This window comes from Podarcis pityusensis (genome assembly GCF_964106645.2).
Source record: "Podarcis pityusensis genome assembly, chromosome: 4".
Classification (NCBI taxonomy): Eukaryota; Metazoa; Chordata; class Lepidosauria; order Squamata; family Lacertidae; genus Podarcis; species Podarcis pityusensis.
Window position 1 is genome coordinate 15,649,335 of NC_138027.1, and position 19,031 is coordinate 15,668,365.

The 19,031-nt window shown below is 45.5% G+C and overlaps 1 long non-coding RNA gene across 3 annotated transcripts in view; it reads right to left on the minus strand.

The window, feature by feature from the left end:
• Positions 1–12,804, minus strand: part of LOC308475438 — a 156,017-nt gene extending 143,213 nt beyond the window's left edge. Inside the window, exons 1-3 of one of the 3 annotated variants that reach the window (XR_013985193.1) lie at positions 12,601–12,804; positions 10,383–10,867; positions 8,486–8,623 (exon numbers count right to left, since the gene is read on the minus strand). This is a non-coding gene — a long non-coding RNA (uncharacterized lncRNA). Of the gene's footprint in view, positions 1–7,945; positions 8,624–10,382; positions 10,868–12,600 lie in introns of those variants that run through there. The other 2 variants (XR_013985194.1, XR_013985195.1) reach the window with 2 other exon arrangements.
• Between the last annotated feature and the right edge of the window lie 6,227 nt (positions 12,805–19,031).

Consider the following 19,031-nt stretch of genomic DNA (forward strand, 5'->3'; position numbering starts at 1 on the left):
GCTTTCCGGGTCATGTGGCCAGCAAGAATAAACCACTACCAGCACACGGAGAACCATGAAAAGTGCCAGAGCGCACAGAAACACCACTTACCTTCCCGCCACAGCGATACCTATTTATCTACTTGCACTGGTATGCTTTTGAACTGCTAGGTGGGAAGAATCTGGGAGAGAGCAACCGGAGCTCACCCCATCGTGTGGACTCAAACTGCTGGCCTTCCGATCAGCAAGCCCAAGAGGCTCAGTGGTTTAGACCACAGCACCACCCGTGTCCCTATTTATTTATATATTGCAGGGCTCGGGAACCTGTGGCCCTCTGAATGTGGTTGGACTCCCACCAGCCCCAGCCAGTCAGGATTGTTGGGAGCTGTAGTCTATCTATTCCCTGATCCTGAATGGGATAACTGTGCCCCTGAAGGACCAGGTGTGCAGCCTGGGAGTCATTTTGGACTCACAGCTGTCCATGGAGGAGCAGGTTAATTCTGTGTCCAGGGCAGCTGCCTACCAGCTCCATCTGGTACGAAGGCTGAGACCCTAGCTGCCCACAGACTGTCTTGCCAGAGTGGTGCATGCTCTAGTTATCTCGCGCTTGGACTACTGCAATGCGCTGTACGTGGCACTACCTTTGAAGGTGACCCGGAAACCGCAATTAATCCAGAATGCGGCAGCTAGACTGATGACTGGGAGTGGCCACCGGGACCACATAACACCGGTCCTGAGAGATCTTCATTGTCTCCCAGTACGTTTCCGAGCACAATTCAAAGTGTTCGTGCTGACCTTTAAAGCCCTAAATGGCCTCGGTCCTGTATACCTGAAGGAGCATCTCCACACCCATCGTTCAGCCTGGACACTGAGATCCAGCACTGAGGGCCTTCTGGCGGTTCCCTCATTGAGAGAAGTGAGGTTACAGTAAAACAGACAGAGGTCCTTCTCGGTAGTGGTACCCGCCCTGTGGAATGCCCTCCCTTCAGATGTCAAGGAAATAAGCAGCTATCCTATCTTTAAAAGACATCTGAAGGCAGCCCTGTTTAGGGAAGTTTTTAATATTTAATTCTGTATTGTTTTTAACATTTGACTGGGAGCCGCCCAAAGTGGCTGGGGAAACTCAGCCAGATGGGCGGGGTATAAATAATAAATTATTATTATTATATCAACATATGGAGGTCCCTCCTATATGTATAGAAAAACCACAGAACTCTACTTCCAAGCTGGGGTATTATGAGTTTCGGAGAGTTCATAATGCTTGCCTCACAAAAGATTTGAGAATATTATGACCCCTTAATTCTTCTCTGGCTCAGACTAAGGGCAGGTGAATCTGTCTACTTGCGATCTGTGTTGCTTTCCCTGTTTTGTTTTTTACCCATAGCTCTGTTCCATTCCTGCATTAATGACTACCAGTTTTGGCTGGTGACTCCTGGCTCATCTCTGCCTATAAAACACAGCTTGAGCACACTGTGCAGGGCTACACAGACAACCGATAGCTTCATCTGCACCTATGGAAGGAGTCTCTACTGGCTGCAGCATAAGAACTGTCCCAACTTCCAGGCAGTGCTTGCCACACATGTGAGAGGCTTTGTATAGCTTTGTATACCTGCACAATGTTCCTGTAATAATAGCTGTGAGAAATGGACAGAGTGAGAGCTCTTGGGACAGCACATGACTGTGCTGCTGACTGCACAGCAATCGTGGGGACATAGGAAGCTGCCTGATGCCAACTCAGTCCATCTAGCTCACTATTGTCTACACAGACTGGCAGCCAGTCTCCAGGATGATTGGCAGGAGCCTTTCCCAGCTATACCCGGAGATGCTGGCTATTGGACCTGATATCTTCTGCATGCTCTACCACTGAGCTATGGTCATAGAATCATAGAATTGTAGAGTTGGAAGGGACCCCTAGAGATATCTAGTCCAACCCCCTGAAATGCAGGAAAACCACATCCAAACTTGAGAGGAGGTGGAGTTGCGGGCTTCACGCCCTCTCCACATGTGCGGGGGCTGGCTCTCAGCCTCCATGCGATTGATGGAATTCCCAGCCACGTCATTCCCTGGCCAGCCAATCAGCTGGCCTAGGGGGGCGGGGCTTGCACCTTATTAAACTGGCGTGGCTGGGGATCTCCCTCTTTGGACGCCGCAGCTCTTCAGGTCCCCCCCCCCCGCCGCCCTTTAGGTCCTTTCTTTGACCTTGCTATGGACCTCGGTTGGTCGCCGTCAAGGAGCCTGGTAGGAATTTTTTCCACTTGGCAAATTGGCACCAGCCATTTGATTTTTTGCCTACCTCGTAGCAAATCGTCACAACTTTCTCGGCACTGGCGGTTAGGCATTGGTAGGGGTATTGTTATGTAGATGAAGGGGGGAGGAAGCGCCATCACCTCCGCCGCATAACAAAGGGTAGTCCTGTAAAGGATTCTGGGGTGTGTGTGTTGGGTTGAAATAAACGACAGACGAATGACAAGTGTCATATGGGAGGCATCTGCCGAGCATGTCTCGGGGAGTCCCTTTTATTGAATATTACAGCATTGCCACATATGTGCTTGTTGTTGATTGGTTAACACAGATACAATACAAGGGTTGCATATAGGCATTAATCATCAATAGATTAAAGGTTGGGAACACATGGTTGGACAAGTATGAAAACCTCCTTATTAAACTGTTACTAGTGATTGATATTGCAAAACTTAAAAGAGCATAACAATCGCATTCCGTAGATGTGGTCAACCATGCATTAAGAACAGGTCAGGGTACGATGTTTCATGAACACAATGTGAACTAAACATTCTAGGGTGGGTGAGGAAGGAATGCTTCAGCTTAGAGCGGTTTGCCAGACTCATGTGCAGAAGCAGAACTTCCCATCAGGCGTGGCCCTGTCCGAAGCCTATGGAGGCCAGGGCCCAAGGCACGCCCCTGAGCGGTGACCCCGGGGGAGTTCCTAGTTGATGTGCATCAGCAGGACTCCCCCTACTGGTGGTTAACCCTTCCCGGTCTTCAAGCAATCGGGCTGAAGCTGGATAGTCGGTTAGGACCAGTGCCTAAGCCAATACCACTCATTACCTGTAACCAATAAAGTTGTGGCCTTTTTTGCCCATTAACCTAAATAATCATGTCTGGTGTCTTCATTTCCACCGGGGGGAGGTGGGAACTCACCACGCAACAGGAATGGGGAATCCTCCAAGCCCCCTGGATTGAAATGATCACCTCAGTCTTGGTGGCTGCTGAGATCCTGTGCTGTGCTTTGCAGCCCCGGAAAATCAGCCTTGCCAGGGGCTTTACAGGTGCTGTCGATCAGCCGATCAAAGGTACCTGCAAACCCCTCTTTGGCCCAGCTGCAACTAAACTCGTCCCATACGTGATGTCAGGTGTAGAGCAGGTGGGTGTTGCTTGGCTCAAATTGCCTGGTGGGCCTAATTAGGCCTGCAAACCAGAAGTTCCTAACCCCTGCTTTAGAATTCGAATTCAGAGCAGAGCATCTGTAAATGGGAAGCACTGCCAAGACATCGGGGTTGCCTCCTTATGCACAGGGATCAGCTGAACCGTTGCACCGCCTTGGGCTGGGAACTGACAGATGGATGACGCTTGCTGCATGTGGCGTATGATGTTTCTCCCTTCCTGCTTCTGGAGGGCACAAAACAAAATGATTAAAAGCAATCTGGAGATATTAGCTGTATAACAAGAGACGAATCTGGTGTCTCGTGTCCCCGGCTCTGATTTATGTTGGCTAGGTGTGCATTATATTCCCTGCCTCATCAGCTTTGCCAGACTCTCAACCAATAAATCTCACAAGGTGTTGCAACTTGTAATATTTTGAGCCGCGTGCCTTTTTATAGACAACTCAACCGTGGATGGCATTGCTCCACCAGCGGGAGTCTTGGCCACGTACCTCGCCCCGGAGGTCGAAAGAATGTTGTTTGCACAAACTTCTGTCTTCTTTTACTTACATCCTTTGCATGTATATTAATTCCCCACCCACCCCTCTTTACCCTTACCCCACCGCTACCGTAGATTCTTAATTGTTTTTAAGAGATGCACTTTGTACGCTTGCTTAAGAAAAAGGAGCGGAATCTATCAAAGGGACAAGACGGGAGATATCCGCAGAGCTTAAACAACAATCAAGCGAGCTGTTTTTTTATCATCTTTCGCTTGTAACATACATCTGATCCAATTATTGCCACAGAGGTGCTGGCAGAGTGCATCTTCGCTATGCAGAAAATATTGAAGCAGCAGCAATGGAGAGAGAGGGAGAAAGAGAGAGAGAGAGAGACCATATGCCATTATGTAGCAACTGTGCTTTGAAGCAACCTCTCGCTGAAACATCACAAGATCAATACTGCAGAGAGTTCCACTCTCCTTTTTTATTACGGGGAAGCTCCTGCTGGCGGCTGGCGGCCCACATCCCATTTAATTGCGCTCGCATTTAAAATTCTGCTGCACCTGCAACGTCTGCCGTTGTTTGCAAGCCGGTTATGAACAATGAAAACTTTCCCCCAAAATGTCAGGCGAGAGGCAACGGCCATAAATCATCTGCCGATAGCATCACGTGAACCTGGTTCCCAAGGCAAATGGCCCTGAAGATGGAGAGTGCCGGGTTTATCAGACAGGCAGCATCTTCCACTGACGCCGGCACAGCAAACCACAAGCAGAAGACAAGACACGGGTATCTTTCCTTCCTGCTGTTTTCCAACGCTAGGGCCGAAAAGGTTTCCCTGCCTTTATGGATCCTTTACTGTCTTGCTCTGTTTTTGTTCTCCTTCTTCTTCATTTTTAGTGTAAATTAAAAAATATTTATATACCACTTTTCATTTCTTAAAAATAAATAAATCAGAAAGTAGTGTGAAGCACAACACAAAAATACAATAAACCATTAAAAAGTTGTAGGAATGTTCAGGGAGGCAGGAGAGGATATATTGTTTGATGATATTCTTCCTAACTTGCGTTAGCAAGTTCTGTATCTTAGCAGAGCATTCCCCTTTCAATCACACAGTGGTTAGCTTGTTGCAGGCTCGTCTGAGCCTCTCAATATAAGATTCCTGATAAGATCCCTTCTTGTCCCTCTTGAAAAGAATAGACACGACAGTCTTATTAAAGTCAATGTAAAAGTAGTTTACTTACAATCTTTCAGTTCACAGTTAGATCCCTGAAGGCAGACTTAGGTTACAAAAGTGCATATCTGCATGAACAATCCCATAAGGGAGTTAGTCCCAAGTGAGTGCGACTGAGCAGTGACTGAGTCACTCTCCTAATACATAGGAAAACAAAAATGAAGGAGAAGAAAAAGAAGCACATGGAGGAGGTGTGCTCCTCTACCCAGAATAGGCCACACCCACTTCAAGTCACATGCAGTGGAAGTCTGTCCCAGCTCAAGAGGAAACAGGAAGTTTTCTCCCGAGTGGTACAAAACATTCCCTAACATGTCCACTGTAGGAATGTTGAACTTGACTGCTATAAGTTTCACATCCCACAAAAGTAAATCCAAAACAGATTACAAGCCTGACTAATAATTAGTTTGATAGGGTAGTAAAAGGTAAAAGTAAAGGTATCCCTGACTGTTAGGTCCAGTTGCGGACGACTCTGGGGTTGTGGCGCTCATCTCGCTTTATTGGCCGAGGGAGCCGACGTACAGCTTCCGGGTCATGTGGCCAGCACGACTAAGCCGCTTCTGGCGAACCAGAGCAGTGCACGGAAACACCATTTACCTTCCTGCCGGAGTGGTACCTATTTATCTACTTGCACTTTGATGTGCTTTCGAACTGCTAGGTGGGCAGGAGCAGGGACCGAGCAACATGAGCTCACCCCGTCGCGGGGATTCAAACCGCCAACCTTCTGATCAGCAAGCCCTAGGCTCTGTGGTTTAGGGTGGTACATATGGTTTAATTTGCACTGATTTGTTTGTTTCTTTGTTTAATAGATTTATATACCACCTTTTCTTCCAAGCAGCTCAAGGTGAGGATACATGGTTCTCCCCTCCCCATTTTATCCTCACAACAACCCTGTGAGGGAGGTCAGGCTGAGAGGCAATGACGGGCCCAGGGCCACCCAGTAAGCTCAAGGTTGAGCGAGGATTTGAATCCCAGCCTCCCAAGCATGGCTGTCAACCTTCCCTTTTTTTGCGGGAAATTCCCTTATTCCAGCACCATTTCCCGCTGCTTCCCGCTGCTATCCCGGATTGTTAGTTATCCCATAGACTGTCCCCAGGACAGGTGAGGCTGCTGCTCCCTTATTTTCGAGGCTGCTGATCCCTTATTTTCAAATCTGAAAGTTGACAGCTATGCTCCCAAGTCATAGTCCAACACTCTGACCATTACACCACACTGGCTCTAAAAGAGAGAGAGCTCTTGAGCTCGTGCAGAGTATCTAAACACACGGTGTAACTTCAGACTTAGCTTCCAGGCTTGTGTTTCTAACAGAGCTACGGTTCCCAGACTCCCCTGTGAAGAGGGGTTGAATGTTAAACCACTTTGGAAACTGTAGCTGGGGGGGAGGGAATTGGGGTCCCCTCACAACTCTCAGCACCCGTAACAAATGGCAGTTCCCAGAATCCTTTGAGAGAAGCCCTGACAGCTTAAACTGGCATCACAGGACTTTAAGCGCTTTGTGTGAATGTGGCCCAAATCTCATTCTGTGGCCAGCCCGGCCAGTCTTTCTGGGCTGAAAAGAGCGCTCTCAAACTGCAGCCTGTATTTAGTATTTAGTTAAGTATGCCTTATTCTCCGCACCAGTTAGTTTTGCACAAATAATTTTGTGTTGCTTTTTTTAAAAGATAAAACAGCAACACAAGAAATCTCTCTTGATTTCCCATGATCCTCCATGCTGAGACACTGCAAATCAAAAATAAAGGATTTCCACGCATAGCTGGCTTCCGTTCTCGATTCCCCTTCAAGCTGCCTGCGCCGGTATATGAATTAAATGACCCTGGAGCCAGACAGGCTGTGGAGATCTGTTATTCTTAACTGCCATTTGCAACGGCTCCGAAAGCTCTTTTTTCCTTCCCAAAAAAGGGAAGTGTGCAAGAGCACAGAGGGATTCCAACTGTTTCAAGCGGCCGTTCACTGCTGCTGCTGCTGCTGCTCTTGTTGCTCTCATTATTTGCAAAGGAGATTGACAGCTCTGGCAATAACAATAACCTTTAGCTTTGCATTTACGACAAGACACTAATGATCTTCGCCAAGGGTTTAAAGGAGAGCCCACTGCAGCTGGGAGAGGTCATCCTTCGTTATTGGCTCTCATTTTATCCGTTATGCATTTATTTTAGTCGAGACGGCTGTGGCGGGCATGCCAAATTGAACATGGGCATAGAAGAACAAGGAAGATTTCTGCATAGGCCTACAGAGAGAACTTTGGCCTGTGGCAAACTTGTTTTGAGTTCCCTTCTCTGCTCCATTCTACAATTCTGGGGTGAGGAACCAGTGGCCCTCTGGCTACCATTGGACTACAGCTCCAGCATGGCCAATGGTCAGGGATGATGGGAGTTTAATGTCAATATTTGGAGGGTCACAGGTCTTTCTTTCTTTCTTTCTTTCTTCATTATATACTGTAAGTATCTTTGCCAGAAAGGGACATGGATGGTGCTGTGGTCTAAACCACAGAGCCTAGGGCTTGCCAATCGGAAGGTCGGCAGTTCAAATCCCCGCGATGGGGTGAGCTCCCGTTGCTCAGTCCCTGCTCCTGCTCACCTAGCAGTTCGAAAGCTCGCCAGTGCAAGTAGATAAATAGGTACTGCTCCAGCGGGAAGGTAAACAGCGTTTCCGTGCACTGCTCTGGTTCTCCAGAAGTGGCTTTGTCATGCTGGCCACACGACCCGGAAGCTGTCTGTGGACAAACGCCGGCTCCCTCAGCCTATAGACTGAGATGAGCACACAACCCCAGAGTCGTCCGCGACTGGACCTAATGGTCAGGGGTCCCTTTACCTTTACCTTTATCTTTGCCAGAAACCACTAAAGAAGACCTTAAATCAAAATGCATTTGTGTTAGTTTTCATTTTAGGGTTTTTGTCATTTCATTTTAAGAACACCAGAAAAGCCCTCTGGATCAGGCCAGCGGCCCATCTGGTCCAGAATCCTGTTCTCACAGTGACCAACCAGATGCCTGAGGGAAACCCAAAGCAGGATTTGAGCGCATCCTGTGGCTTTCAACAACTGGTACTCAGAAGCACTACAGACTCCAACTAAGGAAGCAGAGTATAGCCCTCCTGGCTAGGATTTTGTGTGATTTGGACATCCACATCTCAGCTTGTCTGCATTCATCTTACAGCTATGAGTCATAACGTAAGTAAAACATCAACACAAAATGAAATCCAAAAGCCATATTTACAGAATTGCAGGTGCTGGCAAGAACTGTCATGAGATAAGTAAGTACCTTAAAACCAGTGCTTTCTTCCTCTAAAAAAAAAAAAAAAAAGGGGTACTCCCATTTTGACTCAAGAAAATCACCATTTTCTAGTTCAAATCGGGGAAAATAAATACAGTAAATGGACAAAAGTCCAAAGAACATGCATTACCTCATATTACACAGCTGACAGCTCACAGTAACTTCCACATTGGCATGAGGTTGTGTGCACTAACATCTTCCCGATTCCTCTGTTTGCTGTTGGCGTCTGTCGCCAGATGTCGTCCTTTCAAAAACCATACACTGAAGGCTTAAACAAACACAAAGGAGTACGTACCAATTTTATAAACATTAAGTTGGCTACAGTGTTTAGATGCATTCCACACTGCTTCACACATTAAACGCTCACTTCCAACTGAAACTCAGGAAGCACTGGGAAAGGAAATGAAGCCGCCATCGGAGGTGGTAACAACGAAACTGACCAATCACCGTGCTAGATTCCAACTCCTGCTTCACACATTAAACATTCACTTCTGTCTGAGACTTAGGAAACACCATGATAAGAAATGAGGCCACCATCAGTCGTAGCAATGGAACTAATGATTCACCGTGATAGAGAAGAAACTAAAAATTTTCAATTTTTTTTAGTTTAGTTTAGTTTTAGTTTTTTAGTTTCATTTTTTAGATTCACAAAATGTTTAGGGGTATGCATACCCCTGCTCCCCCCCCCGAAAAAGGACTGCTTAGAGCAACCTATCAAAGTTGCCGACCTGGATTGCGACTGTTGCCTTTCTGTTTGGAAAATGCGGCTTTTTCAGGCAGCCATTTTGAACATCTATGTTATTTCTCCCCATTGTACTTCCTCCTGTTCCTTAAAAAAAAAAAGCAAGCTTTGGTATAATTTCTTCAGCCTCCCCTTTCATTCTGTTCAAGAGTTCCAAGAGGTATTCTAATATTAATAAAAGCCGAGCACAGGCAAAGTCGCCCAAGCAAGATTATTCACACAGAACAATGTGTCAGTAATGTGGGTGTACACGGACTGTAAATTCAGCCTGCGACGCGCAGGAAAATAGATTACGGTGTCAACTTAATCAATGGTTCATCCCAATACTTCTCCAGCAGTTGGCCCTTATTACAATCACGGGACTGGCCTACCACGTTGGGGGGGCGGGAATCAATCAGCTGCATTTTCCAAGCCCTGAGAATAACAGCAGAAACGTAGTAAGAAATACCAATAGCAAATAACCATATTACTCCACCAAATAGCAGAGGTGAAGTATGTTTTCCACACAGCAAAATGCCCAGAAATCCTTTCAGGACATTATTGCAGATGTTTCAGGCAAACGAAAAGAGCGCCGCGGTTGTTGTATGCCCAACATCATTAAACACCCGTGAATCTGACATTTGTTATCGACAAAGCGAGTCGGGCAACAAGACATTGCAGCGTGGGGGGGGGGAACATGCACTGGAATGCACTGGAATGCACTGTCTTTCAGGGGTCTGGCCGGCTGGGTCCTTTTTCATGCTTCTGCATTCCATTCGTCCTCCGTTAGCCTTTTTGTTCTCTACCCACAATAGTCGGTCATCCTTTCAACAGCCAGATCAAGAGCATTTCAGGGTTCTGAAGGGGGGGAAAGCCACAAACAAATAAATAAATATAACAGCCACTATTCTGCCAGCAGCAGATTTCCTATTTTGGTTCCTTCTGCCTCTGAAGCTGCCGTTTTGCGCCTACGTCTTTGGGATCAAGCCCTGCTGGTTTCAGTGGAGCTGACTTCTAAGTAAACACACAGACGAGGATGGGCAGGCCTGTTGTCTCTCGTTCCACAATATGTATTTCACCCTCTAATAGCTCTGCAGGCTGTTTAGCTTGATTGTTTCTCATGCTGCCAGCAATGCCACATTCCATCTATTAACCGCATTCTGTGCAAGGAATTCCACTTAAACTCTGCGAAGCTCTTGCACTGTGTCTGAAGTGCACATCCCTGCTGCTCCCGTATTTGACGTGAGCTAATAATAAACCAGGTAGCGTTTATCTTTTCTGCTCCCCTTATGAAATTTTTGTTTACCTTAACGAGGTCCCTCTGTTCAGCTCTCGGTTTTCGAAGGCTTTGCTGTTGGGATTCCTTTGCTCCCCTCTCCATCCTTCCTGAAGAACCAAAGTCTCTCTTTCTATGTGTGTGTCTTCTTCTTTTTTTATCCTACTGGTTGCCTTCTGTTCTGTGCTTTCCATTTTTAGCACGCCATTTGTCAAACGGAACGGCGCGCAGGATTTCAGGCTTGGCCTCTGTGCATCCCCTTGCTTCGGCAGAGCAGGGCAGCGCCTTCCAAGTCGCACGCAAGACGCCGCTTTCTGGTGTTAGACGATGGAGAATATGCATCTGTGCTGAACGATCTGAGAGGTTTATCTGCCAGTCCTTTGCCAGATGGCTTATGACAATCCACACGCTGTTCCTTTCTCTCAAGGATCTTTGAAATCAGAAGTCGCCAAGATGCATGAAAGCTTGGTCAATCAGAGCTTTGAGGGTGGGTTAAAAACCTAAGAAGAGCTCTGCTGGATCAGACCAAAGACCTATCTATTAAAAACAACAACAACAACAACAACAACAACAACAACAACAACAACAACAACAACAACAACTTTATTATTTATATGCCACCCATCTGACTGGGTTGCCCCAGCCACTCTGCGCAACTCCCAACAAAATATTAAAAATGCAATAAAACATCAGCCATTAAAAACTTCCCGGAACAGGGCTGCCTTCAGATGTCTTCTAAAAATCAGTTAGCTGTTTAGCTGTTTGTCATCTGATGGGAGGGTGTCCCACAGGGCGGGCACTGCTACTATGGCCAACCCATCGGAAACCAAAAGGCCTTTGTAACTGTTGTTGATTATCATTATTGACAACACACACAACGTAACAGGCTGTTTTTGACTATGTAACTTCTATTTCAAACACAATTCAACATATAATATCTCACAATGTGTAATTCCATAGACCAACACATCATGCAAACAGAACATAGCCTGAGAAATTAAAGTCCAATGGATGGTCAGGAGATAAAGTCCATTCAGTTCCTAAATTGGCATATTGGCAATAACCACAATATGGTATGCTTACCATATTGTGGTTATTGCCAATATGCCAATATTTAATTTCTCAGGATGTGTTCTGTTTGCATGATGTGTTGGTCTATGGAATTACACATTGTGAGATACACATTGTGAGATATTATGTGTTGAATTGTGTTTGAAATAGAAGTTACATAGTCAAAAACAGCCTGTTATGTTATGTGTGTTGTTACTAGGATTGTATTTGCGTAACCTAAGGTTTAGTAGTGTTTTGATGATCATTATTGAAGCAATCCAAACCCAACACACACACACACACACACACACACACACACACACACCTGACAAGAAAGAATAACTATTCATGAATCTGGCAAAGTGGGTTCTAATTCCTGAAGGCTAATGGCACAATATGTTTGCTTTTATTTTTTAAGGTGCCACAAAACTTGTTTTCATAGAATCACAGAACTGTAGAGTTGGATGGGACCCCAAGAATCATCTGCTCCAGTCACCTGAAATGCAGGAACCACTGCTAAAAATTGCATTTTATGAGTTTGTGTCTGGCTGCTCAGAGGAAACCTATGTTGAACACTGTCTTGCTGACAAAGACCCAGATGTCACAAGGGCTGTCAAGAAATTCTGTTTTATGGCAATGAGGACAAGACAGGTCGTGGTGACAGCAACGGTCAGTGAATGAATACTGATTTTAGACTCTGCTACTTTAGCTGATAAATAAGTATACAGTGGTACCTCGGGTTACATACGCTTCATGTTACAGACACTTCAGGTTACAGACTCTGCTAACCCAGAAATAGTACCTCGGGTTAAGAACTTTGCTTCAGGATGAGAACAGAAATCGTACAGTGGCAGCGGGAAGCCCCATTAGCTAAAGTGGTACCTCAGGTTAAGAACAGTTTCAGGTTAAGAACGGACCTCCGGAACGATTTAAGTACTTCACCCGAGGTACCACTGTATAGGAAATTATCGATTTTGTCTATTGCTTCTGCCCCTTGGTGCGGATGTAGGTCTTTTTTTCAGCTGGAGCTCTCCAGAACTCAGTTCTGGCATCTCTCAGGTGGGCGCCCTTGCCATTATAAGAGAACAAGGGAGATGTTCAGGTTGAGTTCCAACACTTCTTTTTCTAGAAAAATAACACTGTTAAATGTATGGTACTAATGTTGCCCGGAACTTTCTGCAAGCTTATACCCACTTACCTGCTAGTGAAATCTCACTGAACTCAGTGGGCTTATTTTTTAGTAGACATGTACACATCTCTATTCAAGACGTAAGTCAGGAGGTGAGGCTTCAGTGCTGATATCGCCTCTGGCTAGCAGGAGGAGAATAAATTATACAAAGTAAACAAACATGGAATTGAACTTACTTTACATGATTTATTCAGCTGCTCTTGGCTCCGAGTTTGGGTTTGTTTATTTGTTTATTTATTTATTTTAGTAATAAATCACTGCCCATAAAAAAAAGGATTGTGGGGCACAATGTTTTGGAAAATAAACAGGGGATGATGAAATTATTATTATTATTATTATTATTTCTATATCACTTTATTTTTTTAAGAAAAAAAAACTCAAAGCAGTTTACAGCATCAGATAAATCAATCCAGAATAAAACATTACTGAAAAGAAAGTCAAATATAAAGCACACATTCAAAGCAAATTATTTAACAGGAAGCTAAAATATTATCTTCAAAGTTTTCAAAAGAAAACAATACAAAGGAGGTCAACTACAGAACGCATACTTAACACAGCAAAGCTACCCCAAACATTTCTTTTTTCAAAAGATAACATCACTAAAGGATGTATAAAATGCACATTTGAAATAGCATAACTAGCAAGAGAATAAAAGATCATCTTAAGCATAGGACATATCTGCTGCTGTTGCTGGCAATCTTGCCAATGGGGGTTCATGGCAAGAGGCGGCTGTAGAAGCTCAAGCTCAGTGGCCTGGGTCTGCACTATCAGACAGCCAAGGTAGCACACAACATGCCCCCAGACGAAACACAGTACAGTTGTACCTTGGTTCTCGAACGCCTTGGTACTCATACCTTTTGGCTCCCGAATGCCACAAACCCAGAAGTGAGTGTTCCAGTTTGCGAAAATTCTTTGGAACTCGAACTTCCAACTCAGCTTCCGCGGCTTCCGGTTGAGTGCAGGAAGCTCTTGAAGCCAATCGGAAGTCGCGCCTTGGTTTTCAAATGGACTTCTAGAATCTGTTCAGGTCGTCTAACCCCCACTCGCGACGGGACGACAAAAAGTGAGGGCTGGAGGCTGGCGCCGCAGCAATTTAGGCTGCTGTACACGCCCCCTTGAAGGCACCTGGTTGGGTGCCTGGCCGAGGGCGTGGGCGCCAGCCAGGTGGGTGGGAGGCAGGGGGCAAACGCCCCCTGCTTGAGGCGGAGTCCGGCTCCCGGCCACAACCACTCCCCTCTCTTGCAGGGAGGAGAGTCTTTACGTTCGGGAACCAAGGTATGACCGTACGTACCCTAACTATGGCCAAAAGACTAGTATTGATGAACTGGAAGAACAAAAATATGGTCCCCTTTAATCAATGGATTGGAGGCATGACAGCACTTGCAACATGTGAACGGATTGCTTACAGGCGCAGACTTTGTTTGGATAAATATATTGATATTTGGAATGAGTTTACACAGAATATAGTAGGTTATTAATAATCGTATACAGTGGTACCTTTGTTTACAAAGTTAATCTGTTCCGCAAGTCTGTTCTTAAACCAAATCCATTCTTAAACTGAGGCGCACTTTCCCTAATGAGGCCTCCCGCTGCCAGTGCCCTTCCACTGTTCAGTTTCCGTTCGTAGATCAAGGTAAAGTTTGCAAACCAGGACACTACTTCCGGTTTTGCGGAGTTCATAAACTGAATCGTTCGTAAACAGGACTGTTCTTAAACCGAGGTGCTACTGTATGTATTAGTATATATAAGAATCCTACATATAGTAGCATATACAGTGGACGCTCGGGTTGCGAACATGATCCATGTGGGATGCACATTCGCAACCCACAGCTGCACGTCTGCGCACACGCGGGTTGTAATTTGGCGCTTCTGCGCATGCACAAAGCGTAATTTAGCACTTCTGCGCATGCGCTACTGCTGAAACCCGGAAGTAACCCGTTCCAGTACTTCTGGGTTTCGGCGGTCCACAAGCCGAAAAAACGCAACCAGAAGTGGCTGCAACCCGAGGTATGATTGTATTACACTTTCTTCTTCTTCATTTTCACATTATTTTGTATAACTGAAAAAACTTTATAATAGTAATGATAATAAAAACTGGAGGTCAGCGCCAGAGTTCCAAGTGGGTTTCTAAGGGGGAAAAACCATTTTCAATTTAGTTTGAAATCCCGTTGGCAGACAGTTCCAATGAGCTCCACCTGGAAAAGAGTAAACATGTTTGGATCTGTTTGCAAAGGACTCTGTATAGCTTTAATATGGAAATCTTCCGCTGATGGTTAATTCCACATTGAATCCATCTGAAAACGTTTTGATCCTCAGTCCGCATGCATTCTGCCAGTGCAAACAAAGCCTAGTATTTGTGAGTCATATTGGGGCATGCTCTAGACCAGGAATGGGGGAATGCTGCTGGTTTCCAACTCCCATTGGCCCAAATCATCGTTGCAAAGCGTCAGAGATACTGGGAGATACAGTCTAGCAACACTGAATATCCACAGGTTCCCTGTCTCTTCTGTAAACACATGCACCAAGGCATTGTTCTGGACACTAATGTTAATTTCATGGCAAACATATCTAACCTTTTCACTCAAAGGCAGCATTCTGTGGCCGCTCGCTGTATGTAGAATAATAATAATAATAATAATTTATTTATACCCCACCCATCTGGGTGAGTTTCCCCAGCTACTCTGGGCGGCTCCCAATCAAGTGTTAAAAACAATACAGCATTAAATATTAAAAACTTCCCTAAACAGGGCTGCCTTCAGATGTCTTTTAAAGATAGGATAGCTGCTTATTTCCTTCACATCTGAAGGGAGGGCGTTCCACAGGGCGGGCGCCACCACCGAGAAGGCCCTCTGTCTGGTTCCCTGTAACCTCACTTCTTGCAATGAGGGAGCCGCCAGAAGGCCCTCTGTGCTGGATCTCAGTGTCTGGGATAGAATCATAGAATCACAGAATTGTAGAACTGGGGATCATCTCATCCAACCCTCTGCAATACAGGAATATGCAGCTGTCCCATACGGGGATCGAACTTGCAATCTTGCCATTATCGGCGCCACACTGTAACCAACCGAGCTATCCAGGCTGACATTTTGAAAAAAAAGGACGGTATGTAAATTGAATAACCAGTAATATTCACCCTTCGTCAACCCTCCAGGAACCACACACCCGTGGTGAGTGTGACTATGCCGCACGATCTCACACACTCCTATTCTTTGTTAAGGGTGCTGGGAACTGTAGCTGCCTTAGGGGTAAAGAACAATTCCCAGAATTCTTTGGAGCATGTCATGTGCTTTAAGTGTTCTTGAAAGGCATGGTGTATGGCATGGATGCGACCATGGAACAGAAATGGGGGGGGGGGTTTCCCTCCATCCTTATCCAGATGTACCATGAGTCTAAATGCAATCCTTACATAGAAACACCCCAAAGGTAACCATCCTAAGGAACAGTCCTTGGGTTCGTGCTACATAAACTGCCCCATCCTCAACTGTGAAGAAAGCTTTGATGGCTCTGGTATGATAATTTATCAGGTACGACAGACCTTAATTTAATTAATGAGGTTTAAAAGACACAGCTGATTCAAAAACAAATGTACAGTTTTAATGGAACTGTTTTTAATAATTGCATTTTCCTATCCTGTAATGAATGCTACCCACGCAAGCCTAAGCACAGTAGCAGTGTTAAACAAGTAATACATTATTCATAACAACGCCAAATGATAAGCAGTTTAAAAAAAAACAACCCCCCCCCCCCTATTTTTCTTTTTTCATGTTTAAGTTGCCAGCCTTAGCTCTTTTTGTCCCTGATAGTAACAGCGTCTTATCCAGCACCTACTCTTTAGGATACAGTTCCCACCCAGACGATGTTCACGCTTTGGCCTCGACCAGCTCTGAGGCTGCTGCTGAGAGACTCAAAATTTGCCCAGGGCAGACCCAATACTTTATGATGCTTAGGGGAAAACCTGCCACAAGAGACGGGGGACAAATGTGATTCTGTTTACGTTGAAAGGTGACCTTACCTAATCTTCACTTTTCAGAACAAGACACAAACAGGAATAAAGCTATCTCTCGAAATTTGCACTTTCCCCAATCTAGCAATGCAGTTCTGTGTGTGTGTGAACATGAGATACAAAAATGCACAGGGTCAGGTCAGTTCATATCGGGAGAGGCAGTCCTTGAGATATTGCGGTTCTGAGCCATTTAAGGTTTTGTGGGCCTAGGACCCTCATACCTACGGGACCGCCTCTCCTGGTATGTCCCACGGAAGACCTTACGGTCTTCAAACAAAAACATCTTGGAGATCCCAGGCCACAGGGAGGTTAGGCTGGCCTCAACCAGAGCCACGGCTTTTTCGGCTGTGGCCCCGATCTGGTGGAACGCTCTGTCACAAGAGACTAGGGCCCTGCGGGACTTGACATCTTTCCACAGGGCCTGCAAGACAGCTGTTCCACCAGGCCTTTGGCTAAGGCACAGTCTGACCCCCTCCTTTGGTAATCCTGACAGAACTCTAGCCCAATGGTTGCCATTAATTTGATTTTGAATTGATTTTAGAATGAATTCATTTTAGAATGCTGTGTTACTTTTATTCCTGTTAGCCGCTCTGAGCCCAGCTTCAGCTGGGGAGGGCGGGATATATATAAATTATTATTATTATTATTATTATTATTATTATTATTATTACTATCATCATCATCATTATTAAAAACCAGCATTTTGAATTGGGCCCAGAAACTAATCGGCAGCCAGTGCAATCAGGTCAAGATTGGCATTATATGCTCAAGCTGTCTTGCCCTGGCAAACAACCTGGCTGCCAAATTCTGCACCAGCTGAAGTTCCCTGACCGTCTTCAGAGGCATACAACACATTGCAGTAATTGCACTGTCAACCAACTAGCTTCAAAAACCCATTCACTTACGCTGTTGAACATTTTCTATCTGGCATGATTCCTTTGCGTGCTCTCCGGAGTAAGATCCTGCACCTTTCTTCTCCCCATCTGTTCATGGGGAGTCTGTAGGTGGGGCTCCTAGCTGGGACCCCACAACATGTGGCAGAGCATTATTTTTCAAGCTGTGCTCCCAGGAGCCCTTGGAAGTTTGACATGGGTTCCTCAAGGAGATGATCCCTAATAACTGGCAAGCATCACTGAAAGGCAGCCCGCCTACTGCTTTTGAGTCTTCCCTGCAGTTTGCAGCCCCAGGGGAGTTTTGGACACATTCCAGAATGCACTCTCAATTCTTCTGGGGCAATACTTAGGCTTGGCCCACACTCTGCATGAAATGACTGTGCATCCTAGAACAGGCTCCGGATTTCTTCCCCGGTTCCCAGGGGTTCCACAGCATGTGTGGCAGAGCTCCAAGCTGGCAGCGATCAGTTGATATGGAAAGGTTTCCTTGAAGATAGAAAGTATAAAGGACTCTCCGCATGTGGGGTGCTTCTCGGTTTTTAACTCAGCATATTAATTAATGAAAGGAAAACAATACAGAAAGAATGGTGAGCAATCTGTTGTTGTTGTTGTTTAGTCGTTTAGTCGTGTCCGACTCTTTGTGACCCCATGGACCAGAGCACGCCAGGCACTCCAGTCTTCCACTGCCTCCCGCAGTTTGGTCAAACTCATGCTGGTAGCTTCGAGAACACCGTCCAACCATCTCGTCCTCTGTCCTCCCCTTCTCCTTGTGCCCTCAATCTTTCCCAACATCAGGGTCTTTTCCAGATCATGAAGCTGAGGCCAAAGTATTGGAGCCTCAGCTTCAGGATCTGTCCTTCCAGTGCAATCTGTAGCTGGGCCAAAAAAAATTTCGGAGAAATTTTCCGATATTTTTCCCCTCAACTCATATTCCCTGCCTTCCTGACCAAAATATAAAGCTTATTTTTTCTCTGCCTGTAGCATTTTCTTCTGTGGTGGCTAACATTTCATGCCAGGGCTGGAGGAGAAATTCAGCAAAGTTCCAGAGCAATGTGCAAACTGACATACACCCGTCTTTTGAAATTTGCTCTTCCCTGAATTTTCTAGTGCAGCTCTGCAGTCATGGATTGTGTACAAAAATGAATGTAGCAGGGTAAAATCTGTGATCTAGGAGAAATTTGCACTAAAATGCTGGTGAATTTTCGCAAAGACTTTAAAAATGTGTGGAAATGTGGAGAAGTCAAGTTAAAATTGGGAAATGAGAAGCTAAGAGAAGCTGGAATGGGAGATTCACCCATCCCTCTTTCGCTTACACACAAAATGCCCTGGAACAACAACAACAACAACAACAACAACAACAACAACAACAACACCCTTCTGATTGGATTGCCCCAGCTACTCTGGCCAGCTCCCAACAATTATAAAACCACAGTTGTGAACAACACTAACAACCAGCCTCACCAAAGGCAGGGGAACCAATGGCCCTCCAGATATTTTTGGACTACAACTCCCATCATCCCTGACCATTGAATGGGGCTGATGAG